This window comes from Polypterus senegalus, chromosome 14, assembly GCF_016835505.1.
Source record: "Polypterus senegalus isolate Bchr_013 chromosome 14, ASM1683550v1, whole genome shotgun sequence".
Taxonomy (NCBI): Eukaryota; Metazoa; Chordata; class Cladistia; order Polypteriformes; family Polypteridae; genus Polypterus; species Polypterus senegalus.
Genome location: NC_053167.1, coordinates 23,829,359 through 23,842,974, shown reverse-complemented (window position 1 = coordinate 23,842,974; position 13,616 = coordinate 23,829,359). Strand labels below are relative to the sequence as shown.

Here is a 13,616-nt window from a genome sequence, read left to right as displayed (position 1 = left end):
ATCTGTGCAGAGCCCTAAAATGGTTGGCTATCACCATACTGAAACTGGCATATGATAGATAGATAGATCTTATTAATCCCTAAAGAAAACCAAGGTTCCAGCATTAGTCAATAGAATGCACAAAAAATGCATATAATGATTATAATAATCATGAAAAGTGTGTTAACAAGGTACAAATGCACACTTAACAATAATTATCTGTAAGAAGCTTAAGAAAATGCAGATATTTACAGTGACAGTGACTAGAATAGCACATACTTAGAAGATACAGATTCAAATTACAGGACATCAGTCATTAGCCCAGCATGTTGGCACAGTATACCACATGTAGCATCACTGTCTATTAAAATGTCTGCTAGACCAGCACAGTATCATTCAGCACAGAGGGAACCAGACCACCTTGGTCAAGGGGTGACTCGTTATAGTGCCAAATGGCTCAACCTTACACAGCACTCTTAGGAGAAATGCAGTTTTCTCAATCTGTTACTAAAGGTGCTTCTTTTTTAGCCCAAATCTCATACATATGTGATGCAAGAGTCCAGGGTTGTCAGCAGCTTCCCAAGTGACCCTTGTTCTACCACTTCCTCCAGTGATTCACAAGAATGGCCTTTTAATCAGTTTATTTACACTGCTCCACTCGTACTAATGCAATTTCCCCAGAAATACCACAAGAAAAATACATTGGCCACAAAGGACTTGTACAAAACATCTGAGTTATCTGTATAAAACAAATTACCTCAACCTCTTCAGGAAACTCTTCTTGTATACAGCCTCCGCGTTGTTACACTACTGATGCCTGTCATTCAAACGCTCCCCAAGTTATTCACATCTTCATCGTCAATGAAAACCTAAAGCAGAGTGGGCTTAATTCTTCTGAATTCTATGATTGTCTACTTATCTTTCTGATGTTGAGGTGCAGGTGGATCAGTTTGCACCATTCAACAACGTCCTCCACTAGTTACCTACATGTATTCTTCTGCTCACTCCAAATACATCCCTCTGTGGAAGTGCCATCAAAAAATTAGGCATGATAGAGCTAGAGAAAAATGTGTAGGGAGGAATGAGACATTAACAAACACCTCTCCAAAGATTACAAAGTTCAAACGGTGTTTCAACAGAGTACTGAACCAGGGTACTGGATCCCCCAGTCTAATAAATACAAATCATGGGCTCTCAAACTCTTAAATGTGAAAAAATTGTGAAAACCTTTAAGAAAACTTTAGCTGTTGACACATTTAGTTTGAAACATTTTAGTTGAAACCACAATTTGTATTTTGCATAGACAGTATTAAAACGACTCTTCTTTTATTCAAAAAAGAAAGCCCTTTTATTACCGTTTAGTTTAGGTAAGGCTCAGCTTCTTGGCATGTGCTTTTAGATCAAATTTATGTATTGATTTACTTTTTGTTTTCACACTGCCCACTGATTCACACCTATCACTGAAAGTCAGCTAGCTACCACCTTCAGGAACACATTAATCTAGATGCTCACATATATTTTAACAATCTGGGAAACATACCATGCTACCAAGTGCACCAAATCTTACAATGATATGCGGTGTTTTAAACACCAATTCTTTCACCACTTAAGCACAAGAAACACCCATCCAGTTTCTGAATTTGACTGTCCCAATACAGAATCACAAGATTTCCCAGCAGCACAAGGCAATAATGGATCCTGGACAGAACGATTGTACATTACATAGCACCCTCATGCAAAATTACAGATCACGCTCATCATAACTTGCATGTTTTGGGATGAATTTGAAAAATCCAGCTCTCATGCAGTTACAGAAATGAGTGATTAAAAATACACAAAAATATACCATTGGGTGGAAAAATAGCCACAACACATACACAAATAAACACTTTTTTTTTTTTTTAATTGTGCCGTGGTTTAGAAAATTTCTTTTGTTGTTTCAATAAAAAGAAAATGCAATATTGGTATGTAAGATGCACATCACCTGCTATAGTAAGTATATTATACAGAAATTAAAGTTATTTAAGTTATTTATTTATATAGTTATTTGGAGGGCACTTTCCCAAAAGTAAATTATCTCTCAGTGGCATATTGCTCTAACTTGTAACAAGAAATTATTTTTCTTCAGAAAGTTTGCATATTAATACTTATTTTTTATTTCCATCCTCTTCATTTAAGATTATTGATAAATGTAGCACATATAATTCTTTAAAGCTGAAACCATATCTGCATTTGGACGCTGCTCTATTGGCATTTGTCAGCAACGATTTCTTATGAGTGTATTTTCACTGCCTATGACCAACAGCTGTCCCTCATCCAATTCTGAAAGCAGTCCTGGACAGGATAGTCCATCACAGTACTCTGCCCCAAAAAGATCAGATGCTTACATACACAAAATCAAAATAACATTCCTGAAAATTGTTGTAAAAGTACCTCTATATACAGTACCCATAAAAAGTATTCACCTCCTTCAAAGGTTTCATATTTTATTGTTATACAGCATTGAATTACCATGTCAGGTTGCATGGAGTTTGTAAGTGAACAACTTTATTTACATCTGGCCGCAGATTCTCAGTTGGATTGAGATCTTGACTCTGACTCAGCCACTCCAGGACATTCAAATTGTTACTGCTTATGGTCATTGTCTGGCTAGAAAATACACAGGTTTCTTGCAAACTGCATCAGGTTCTCCTCCAAAATGTCCACTTATTTTTACCACATTCATTTGACCCTCTATCCTCACAAGCCTTTCATGCCCTGCAGCAGAGAAGCACCTCCACAGAATGATGCTATAACCACCATGCTTCACGGTGAGGATGAGGTGTTTATGATAATGCGCAGTAATAAAACATGAAGTTTAGTCTCATGGCCAAAACCTTCTTCCAACTGACTTCAGAGTCTGCCATTTGCCTTTTTTTTTTTTAACAGTGTTTTTTCTTTTCCTTTCTCCCATAAATCTGAGATTGGTGAAGCAACCATCAACAATTGTCATTCGCACTCTCCAATCTAAGCCACTGTATCATGTTACTCATTCAGAACTCTCATAAGTCTCATGGTAGCTTCCCACACTAGTCTTCTTCTTCTTTAAAATGACTTAGTTTTTGTAGACAGTCTGCTCTAAGCAGATTCTCAGCTGTGTCATATTCTTTCCATTTCTTAATGATTGATTTAACTGGACTACAAGGGATAATCACTGATGTGGATAGTTTCTTGTCTTCTCTGTCCCTTGACTTATGCTTTTCAATTACCTTTTCATGGAGTTGCTTTGAGTCTTTTGTCTTCATTGTGTATATTAGACCAACACACTGACTGGACCTTCCAGATAAAGAGCATTTAGACTGCAATCTAGTGCCACCCAGACTAATTCTGAGATTATTAAAACCAATTGACTGCTCCAGTGATGATTTAGGTGTGTCATATTAAATACTTATGCAATCAGCTATTTTTATGTTTTATATTTGTAATTAATTTAGATGCAGACACATGTTTTCACTTTGGCATTAAAAGAATCTTTTTCTATTGATCAGTATCAAGAAAGCCAAACTAAATCCACTGCTGCATAACACTATGGCAATGTTTTCTTGTGAGAGCCAAAGAGACACAAAAATTAAAGCAACACAGTTAAAAATGCCATGAAATGCAGATGTTCTATATAACTGGGGTTTGTGATGATAAGAAATTATTAATACTCTGGTGACCCTGCTTATTAATTTCTTTTCCGTTCCCAACTTATTTTTCTATAAGCAAAAGCATATTCCTTTGCTGTTCACAGTTTAGGGAACAACTGTTTACAACATAGTTCTGTAATACTTTCATTTTACATTCAAGTGTACTATTTTTAATTTTAATTTTTTCATGCACTGAAAATCAAAATTGATTTGTTTAGACAGGCACCGACCCTGACTGAGAGAAACTGCTGATCAGCAGTACACTCCTGCAATCCTGGACATCTTAGTCACTAGAAATTAGAATCATCAGTCAGAACACATCAAAATGCACTGAGAAGCAATTCATTTATTTTATAGTGCTGCAAGGAATGAACAATACTGCTTATGTGGTCATATATTAAACTCTGCCCGCCCAACTCCTGCCACCTCGAAATGCCTCATACCCACCAGGCTCAAGTGTCTACACAAAGGCAAATTGTCACAGAGGCACACAGGCCAGTCCACCTACATCTCCCAATTATTACACCAAATTAAGATCTTCAGGTTTCCTCCAACTCATAGATCTCAGTGGGTTGCCATAAATATACACAATGAGTTCAAAAGTCAGAACTAATGCATAAGTAACACAACATTTGATAGCTCCTGTTCGCTTCTACTCTAAAATCTCTCTTCTAGCCCTCTCCACTTTAACAGTAAAATTACAGACATCAATATATAACTCTTGGAGCAGATACATTAAATGTGGCCATCCTGCTGTCTAATGTGATCTTCCGACAGCCAGATACAAGAATAATAATAAATCAGTAACATTAAGTACCCAGAATGCAAGTGTCTTCATGATTTTAATACCAGTTCGTACAGACAATCATGAAGCACATGTCATCCACTTCCTTTTCCCCCATTTTGCGCTGGGGCAGATCATCCAACTGGCCTCCATCTTCATTTTGAGTAGGGGGACTAGTGGTGTGCACCACCACAGCACCATCTTCTGTTGGAACAATTCCAGGCAGAGATGCTTTATCTGGGTGGTGCTGGCTCTGACCATTTCCCATGTTCTGTAAAGAATAGAGAAAAAGTTCACTTTTTTTATTTAGTTTTTATTTAAAAACAATTATTGTATTAACGTTACTAATTTATAAGGAAAAGGCAATCTTTAAACAAAATTTCAAGATAATGTAAACACTTACAATATCTAGTAAAGGCATGGAAATTAAACTTCCTTAGTCTCAAATAGGGAAGGATAAAAGAGGACGTAATGCAAGTCTCAAGACTTCTCAAAGGCATTCATAAAGTCAACCCTGCACAATCTTATCACTTGACACCAGTTGAAAAAATAAAGTGAAGCAAAAACAAGGAGGAAAGGAGCCAACACTTCTTCACATAATGGGCCATGAGAGTCTGAATGAAACTTCTGAGTGATAATCTAAAGCAAAATCCTAGAGAGTTTTTTAAAAGTAAAAATTCTGAATTAGTGCAAGCTAGGAATGTAATCAACACAAAGGTGGAAGTGCATAATCAACAAGAAGAGCTAAATTAGATATTTAAAATAATAAAATATGTGCTTCCATTTATATGTTTAAAGTTTAAACATTCTTGATTGTAACAGAAGGTAAAAATTAAAATCTTCTATTAGAGGTCCATAGAGGGCTTTATCCCTAGTAAAGGATCAAACATAACACCATTTTCACAATCACGGACCTTGGAATCATCTAAAATGATACCCTACATGCTTATGTTTCATATCAATCATTTTTAACCTTCTGGAAGTGCCTCTCGGAGGGATAGAACCACATGTAAAGAATCAAATATCAAAAATATGTTAACCACCTCAAAATAACATAAAATGCCACTCCAAATACCTATTATAATAAATATAATTTAATGATCCAGATTTTTTCAACACTTTGTGAAAAAGAGTAATTTTGCCTCCTCATATTGATTAGGGGGTGAACTCTTTGGAGTTGAAGGCATGCACAGCTTCAAGCACTTCTGATCATTTTTGCTGAAGCCACCTATTAGGTTAGTCTTTACCACAAGAGTATAGTTTACTGCACAAAATATGGTCCAAAAATGGCCTAAAAATGAAGTGGTCAAAAACAGGAGGAGATCCCAGAAATCTTTACATTTTGCACAACTACACATTAAGATCTGTCAAATGGGTTTTTTTTTTTCATACCAGCGAGTCTGGAGGTGCTGGAAAAAAAAACACCCAATGATTTCAAAGCATTCATAAGTTATCTTATGAACATAAAAGTATCTACTGTATAACAAAAAAATAAGGTTGGTGTGTTCAGCTCCTCAGGGCAATCTGACTGGTCAGCTTGGCTTTGGTGAAGAGAATGAAAGAGGAAGTACGAGTGTGAAATGTACAAGGACAAGTAAGGGCAAATGCTGAAAAAGCCGCCTTCAAAAACGGGAAGCATAAAACCAGACAAGAGGTGAGAAAGGTACCTTGAAAATAATGATCAAGTCAGAGAAGCAGGCTTTACAAGAACATGCCTGAGAGAGGAAGCAGCGGTCAGGAGACATTTAGATACACAGAAATACAGAGGAAAAGCCCCAAAAATACAAATGAGGCAAAAGATAAAAGAGTTCTTTCCTTGGCTCCCTGGTGTTGTTGGACACATTGATGGAGGACACAAAGCTCATTTGAACTGACTTTATCATTGCCACCCCTCTTGTCTGGAGCAGAGAATTCCCCACAGTAAGCTGCATTATCAGAAATAGAATATGCTACTTACTGGAAAGGATGCATTTTCTTTTCTTGGGATTACATCACTGGTAATCTGACGACTGACTGGCTGCTAACCTAGAGGGGCCACTCAAAGATTCAGTTTCAACACAAACACTCTGGTATATTGATCTTTCTTCAGTAAGGCCTGCCCTCAAAAACATTACATTTTAATGTAAACTTTCTAATATTATTGGAAGATGCATCATGTATATCTGCAAATAAACTAGCGTTGTTTTCAGACCAAACACTAATTAGTGTATTATTTATACAATAAAAACACACATGTGCACAACTGAACAGACAACTATACATTAATCTGGAATAGAGAGCAAAAGGAGAACCTGAAATAAAAATGGCTAGAGAGGCCAAAATGAACAACAAGCAATTTTTCCAGTATTACTGCAGTAAAAAGATGGCAAAAGAAAATTTAACAAACCTTTGGGACACAAATTAAGAAATGATTGAAAATTGAGAACAAAACAGCAAATGAATTGAACAAATACTTCACCCAAGTATTTACAAAGGAAGAAACAAGTGGGATACCTCAGGAAGAAGTAAAAACAAACTCAGAGTACATAAGAATTTAAAATAGAAATGTCAGATGTGCTTCAATCCTCTGGACCTGTTGGGATCTTACCAATTGTATTGGAAGAAATGAAATACATCATCTCTAAACCTTTATTTATTAGACATATGTCTGAAGTTACTTCAGAAAGAAGTTCCTGAGGACTGACAAGTTGCAAATGTGACTCTAATCTTCAAGAAGGGAGGCAAAATCGATCCTAGAAATTACAGACCAATTAGTCTTACTTCTATGCCATGCAAAATTACAGAAACTATAATAAGAAAATAAATTAGAAAAATCACCTAAATGACAATAATATTCTAAATAACAGCCAACATGGTTTTATCAGAGGAAGGTCCTGCCAAACCAATCTTTTACACATTTTTGAAGCAAACAGAATAGTTGACAAAATAAAGCATATAACAAAAATTACCTAGACTTTCAAAAAGCCTTTGATACAGTCCAACACCAAAGATTACGAGTAATTCTCAAACTAGAAGCTTTTTCTGATTTACATAAATGACATTGATAGTATAAACTTGTGAAATTTTCAGATGTCAAAAATAATTCAAAATGACTTGAACAACCTTCAGAACTGGGCAAACACCTGGAAAATACAGGTTAATGCAGAAAAGCGCAAAGTGCTAAATGTGGGCAAAAGGAACACCAGTTATAAATACAAGTTGGGAGACACTGTCAAACAGGAAGCAACCGATGAAAAGGATTTAGGTTGATGCAATATTTTCATCAACTAGGCAGCGCACAAAAGCAATTAAAAAGTCAAAGAAAATGTTAAATTCAATTTTTATCATAGAACCTAAGTCAAAGGACATTATGCTCAAACTACATAATGCACTAGTAAAACCACATCTGGAGTACTGTGTGCAGTCCTGGTCACAACAGTACGAGAAAGACTTGGCAAGTTTTAAAGCTGTGCAGAGGAAAGCAACCAAGTGCATCCCAGGACTTAGTGACACATTATACTGTGACAGACTATTGAACCTGTTTAGTCTTGAGCAGAGGAGACTACATGGGGAACTAATCCAGGTCTTCAAAAGCCTCAAAGCCATTAATAAAGTAAATCCTGCAATATTCTTTTGGCTTAAGGGTGAATCACATACTTGAGGAAATCAGTGGAAATGAATGTGATGTGCGTTTAACACTGAAGCCAGAAAGCACTTCTTTACAGAAAAGGTTTAAGAAGAAGAACTGCTTAATCATTATTATTACATTTCTTGTGGAGCTGGTACATTTAAAGTCAAATCAACCCTTCAGTATTGGACAAGGAGGTGATGGGAGCTCCTGTTTAGAGATTACAGCTTGAAATCCTACTAGAGGGAAAAACCACAATTTTGTGACTGGTAATGAGATGTAGCTATTCATGCTGTTATGTCATCATGACTACACTGTTTCAATACATATTTAGTGGATATCATAAAGCATAGAAAAAGGAATAATCAGCTAAGCCTGCTTGTTTTCTTTCATATAAAATGAGGTTCTTTGCTTTAACATGCTGTTGTTAATCATTGCACTGGAGTTTACAGATGTGATGCATGTTGGTTAAACTTTCATGTAAGACTTTTGCCATACTCCTCTATATACATGATAAAACTAAAACTACTATTAAACAAGTATTGCAATATGAAGCAGGGTAGTAGGCTAATTGGAACAATGCATACCAAACAACTATATTAATTTGACCCGAGTCACAATATTTTCTGTTGCCTATTTAATAAGGCAAGTTCATTATCAGCTTCTGTTATGTATAACAACCCAGCTAGAGTTGGAGTTTTCAGTCAGAGACAGACTACACACTGTTTCTTCCGAGTTTCCAAAAAAAACAACATAAAACACTTAAGAGTCTTCCTTCTAAGCAAAAATTCATGAGCCTGTTTTATATGCTTAATCCAGTTAGCACTGAGTCAGAGAAGAATAACCAATTAATTAAACATGCACAACTTTGGAGATGTGGAAGAAAGCCCACAATGCTCCAAGGAAAAAAAACAAATATGCAGACACAGGGAGAACGTGAAAATTCCAATACAACTGTGTGGCAGTGGCTTTCTCTATTATTAAGTTACTCCTCAACTGGTTTATTTGTTCAAAAAATACCACAGACTGAGAGATGGAAAGAAATAGGCTCTTTTTTTACCAAAAAATGCTAAAAATATATATAACTAGACAGCTAACAGCTTTGTGAACTGACAGGCAAATTAGCAGTACTGACTGGCAGGTAGACCACAGCTTGAATCATAAGTAATATTATACAAAGTAAAATGCTAAAGCCATAAGAAAAAAGTACAGTACAAAACAGAGGGCTGATGAACAATTATTAGAAAGGCAAACACTAGTCAGTCTAAAGAAACTACATTCGGGTTACAGAGAAAATTAATAGGAAACATAATAGTGCACATTTAACTAGAATGGCTGGCATTATCTACATGAACAAAAAGAGTCCAAATAAATCGAGGAAAAAAAAAGATCTTGGAATTAATCACAAGATCTAAACAAACAGTGACTGGGCAGAAGAATGGGACAGCAGAATACATCATATACAGTACAAGAATTCCAGTTGTTTATTAGTTTAAATCAAATGTAAAGAACAAATGACACCAAATTCTTAGCCATTCTCCACTTTTGATGCTGATAGTGGATTGTGAAGATCATAGACTGGATACAACGTAGGAAACAGCCACACAATGCAATTGGCAGAGTTGCCGGAAAACCTAACCTGCACATCTATGGGATGTGAAAGGAAACCAGATCATACAAAGAAAACAAGGCCAAAGAAAACTTTACTATCTCACAAGAAATCATTTTATTCATTGCCACAAATATATTACACAGAAAGAAAAGACATTACTGGTAAGTCACCAGAAAAAAAAGCATTTTATTCATTCATTGGGATCTGGTTAAAAATAATTAAAATAAATAAGTAATTTTGTGGGATTATGTGTTATCATTAAACATCCTAATTGCAGGATGACTCCACACTGCTAGCTCTTTAGTGTTAACTGTGGTGCTCTGAGGCAGCAGCTAACCCAATCATAAACTAAATTATATTTTATGCATGTTCCTCTATACAGGTATGTGTGTTCCAATATTATTCCATATTGCAAAATGTGTGTTAGATTAACTGGCACCTCAAAAGGAGCTTGATGTAGGAGCTACGGGGCTAACCTCCTGCTCACTACAACCCTGTAATAAAATTAAAAGATTTACAAAATATTGGGAAAGCTGGGATAGGAAATGAATGATAGTGACTGCATCTTCTGCTGCGGGCATTTATCATATAAGGTATCCTGTCTGCACCCTTGCGTTTTAACAGAAGTGCATACACAGCACCAAAGGGGGAGAAACAAAGACCGAAGAGAGATGAATAGGCAATAGTCTGGTTTTGCTTAGACGCCAAAATGCACAATGAAAAATAGGGCTGCACTTTATTTCTTTGTATTCTTCATTTTATTGCCGAGGGAATGTGCGATCTATAAACAAACTGCCCGAAATACAACTAGACATAAATAACAATAAAAAGCTCCAATACAGCTCGACTGGGACCTTCTCTCTGGATTATTTCCATTGCCGACATACGTGTAAGAGCAGGAATGGCAATAAACAACGTATCCGTTTACAATGTTTAATGTACGAAATGGAAGAATGTTATTTATGTGGTGTATTTTACATGAAACTACCGATGACATTTTGATGGAAAGCATATCCGTTTAGAAGAGACAAAGCGATTTTATTTGCCTTCCTAGACATCCATCATGAACATCGGGGAAAAAAATCTACGTAACATTATGGATGCGGGGCGTCTTCTCATCAAGCACAAAGTCCTTTACGGATTGCGGCAACTAAAATTTTAGAGAAAACAAAACGACGAAGGTTCGATTTACTAATTTCTAGGAAGCCTTCAAGTGCAGCGCAGCATAGCCACGACTCACTTCTCAAAATAAACCCGAAAAAGCAGTATGTGTTGTTAATGGAAGAATAAGCAGTTTACTGATTGGTAAACTCTTTATGAATGTACCTATTTTTAAACAATACTTAAACCAAACAACGCCATTTGTCAGTAACTTTGGGCGTCGCATCCACGCCCCAACACGTGCCTCTTTATCTTATCTAGCCGTAGTATAAACATTGGAAGCAAACTTCTGGCCAAGCGGAAGGTACTTGCAACGACTAGGTTGTACAATAAAATTACCCTTTCTGCATATCCGCATCTGTAAATTTCATATAAGCAGAAAAAAAAGACCAGAAAGTGCCTCTCACTGATAACACGCTTGTCTGTCGACGAATGACCTCTCATTTACCTCCTCTGTTTCTGGGCAGAATCACACTCTTGTAGCCTCGCTCTCAGCAGCATCAACCCTGCCCGTCTGGTGACGTCACTATGTCGTTAAATAACCGCACGTTTTGATTGGCTATTGTGTGCACTCGACGAATACTTCTTTAATAGCTGAGTTGCTAGGCTATTTCTGACACAGGGAAGTTGGCTTCTAGGCGGAGGAACAATCTGTGTAGAAGGCGGTGTTCAGCTAGAAAAATCTAACTTAATTTAATGTCGTCGAGGCTTTTTTAATGGACAATTATTCTATTGTTAGACCAACAAAATAAGTAAAAATACCACAAAACCATCAATTACTGTATTCCATGATTAGTGTCGCATTTTCAAACTTACTTGAAGCAGCAACAGTGAGCACATCACACCCATCCTGATTCGCCTTCACTGGCTCCCTGTGTCTTACAGAATTGAATATAAATCCTACTAATAACCTGCAAAGCCTTAAACGACTTTGCGCCAAACTACATTAGTGACCTTCTCCACCACTATGTCCGTGTCCGTCTACTAAGGTCCTCTGATTCTGGCAATGTTGCTGTACCCCACACTAATCTACACTCCATGGGTGACAGGGCTTTCAGCTGTATAGCGCCCACACTCTGGAATGACCTACTGAAATTAATTAGATTAGCTGACTCGATGAATTCTTTTAAAAAACAACTCAAAACTCATCTGTTCAGGAAGGCTTTTAGCTGTACCTGACTTTACTACCCTACTTTTAGTTTACCTCTATGTCAAGATGCTCATGTAACCTGTGTGTGTGCTAGACCATCAATTATGTTGTCTGTTAGGATTTTTTTTCTCTGTATTTACTATCTTACTCTTCTTTATTTATTTATTTGGTATAGTACAATGCTATATACTGTATACCTTGCCGTTCTTTCTTAAACTCTGTGAAGTGCCTTGAGCATGGGAAAGCCGCTATATAAATAAAATATTATTAAACACTGGGTTGGACAGTTAGTGATTTAATATAAGGCACCTGTGACTGATCAGACTTGAATGGGACTCCGCCCTCGTTCACCTACACAACTAAACTGCACACACAAGTTTAGTTGAGTAGACCAGAAGAAATATCACCACGTCTGTGGAAGAAATCCCAGCAAGAAACTGAAGAACTTACTCCAGGGCTAAGAGATAAGAGTTTATAGTTGACTCCATAAAAAATAACAATTAATTAATTTAATTAAATCAGTGATAGTATAACTGAATAATTTAACATAGTGTCGCGGATGCCAGGGATGACGACCCGGCCGGGACGCCTTGGAGGACCGGAAGTGGGCATGTGCCCATCTGGGATCACGTGGGGGCCGCCTTCCTGGTTGCTTTGGGGGTCACGGGTTCAGGGCATGGAAGCCCCACCCTGTAGGGGCCCGTGGTCACCGCCAGGAGGCGCCTCAATGCCTTGGGAACTTGTGACCTCAGCACTTCCGCCACACCAGGAAGTGCTGGGGGGAAGATTTAGATGGATGGAATGCCGAGAACCACCTAGAGCTCATCTGGGAGCGTATAAAAGGGGCCGTCTCCCTTCATTCAGGGCTGGAGTCGGGTGGAAGCAGGACAAGGCACGTGAGGAGTGTGGAGGCGGCCCGAAGAGAGGCATTTGTGAGGTCAGGACTGTGTGTTGGGGTTTGTGCACATTGAACTGGGTCTGAGTGACCATTATTTGTAAATATTGTATATAATAAATACGTGTGGTGGTGAAGAACAACATGTCTGCCTGTCTGTGTCCGGGTCGGCTCCACAATAGGTAAGTGAAAAAATAGAATAGCAGTTGTGTAATAAGTATCGCCCAGGTAAGTCACTTATTTTCCACTCAGTGGATGTGCTGTTGTAGGGTTAAATATTTTAAACCTTTTACAGCATTGCATGAACAGTGTGAAAATCATGGGTTGAAGTATTTTAGCTGTTTTTCTTTTAAAGTTTTGCCTTAGTTAGAATGTAAAAGTCTTTTTTCACACAAAGACATTAAAGAGCTAAGCCACATCACACAATCTAGTCGGTTGGTCTTATTGTGATTGAATATTGGACAATGGCAAAAAGACCAGGGTTTGAGTCCCTGCAAGAAGTGTGCATGTTCTCCACAAGAGTTTCCTGCTTTTGCTCAGGTTTCCTCCCACAGTACAAATGACATGCAGGTTAGGCTAACTGTTTAAAGCTGACAAGTGAATTTCTATCCCTACTGAACTGGCTTGACTTGGTGCAGCTTGTTCATTTTCTTACTAACTCAGGTGGCCACATATTAGACCTGGTCTGCACATTTGACTTATCTGTTGGGAAACACTTACAGCACTGATCTGGGCCTCTCTGACCTTAAAGCAGTGCTTT

General features: G+C 37.5%; 1 long non-coding RNA gene across 2 annotated transcripts; it reads right to left on the bottom strand.

Annotated features, from left to right (window-relative positions):
• Nucleotides 1-2,448: 2,448 nt before the first annotated feature.
• On the bottom strand, nucleotides 2,449-11,353 carry LOC120514958. 2 transcript variants are annotated; one of them, XR_005630554.1, is made up of 2 exons: nucleotides 11,260-11,353; nucleotides 2,449-4,702 (listed from the first exon to the last, which is right to left on the bottom strand). It is a non-coding gene; the product is annotated as an uncharacterized LOC120514958 (long non-coding RNA). The 2 variants fall into 2 exon arrangements; XR_005630555.1 differs by lacking the exon at nucleotides 11,260-11,353 and adding an exon at nucleotides 11,151-11,253.
• Between the last annotated feature and the right edge of the window lie 2,263 nt (nucleotides 11,354-13,616).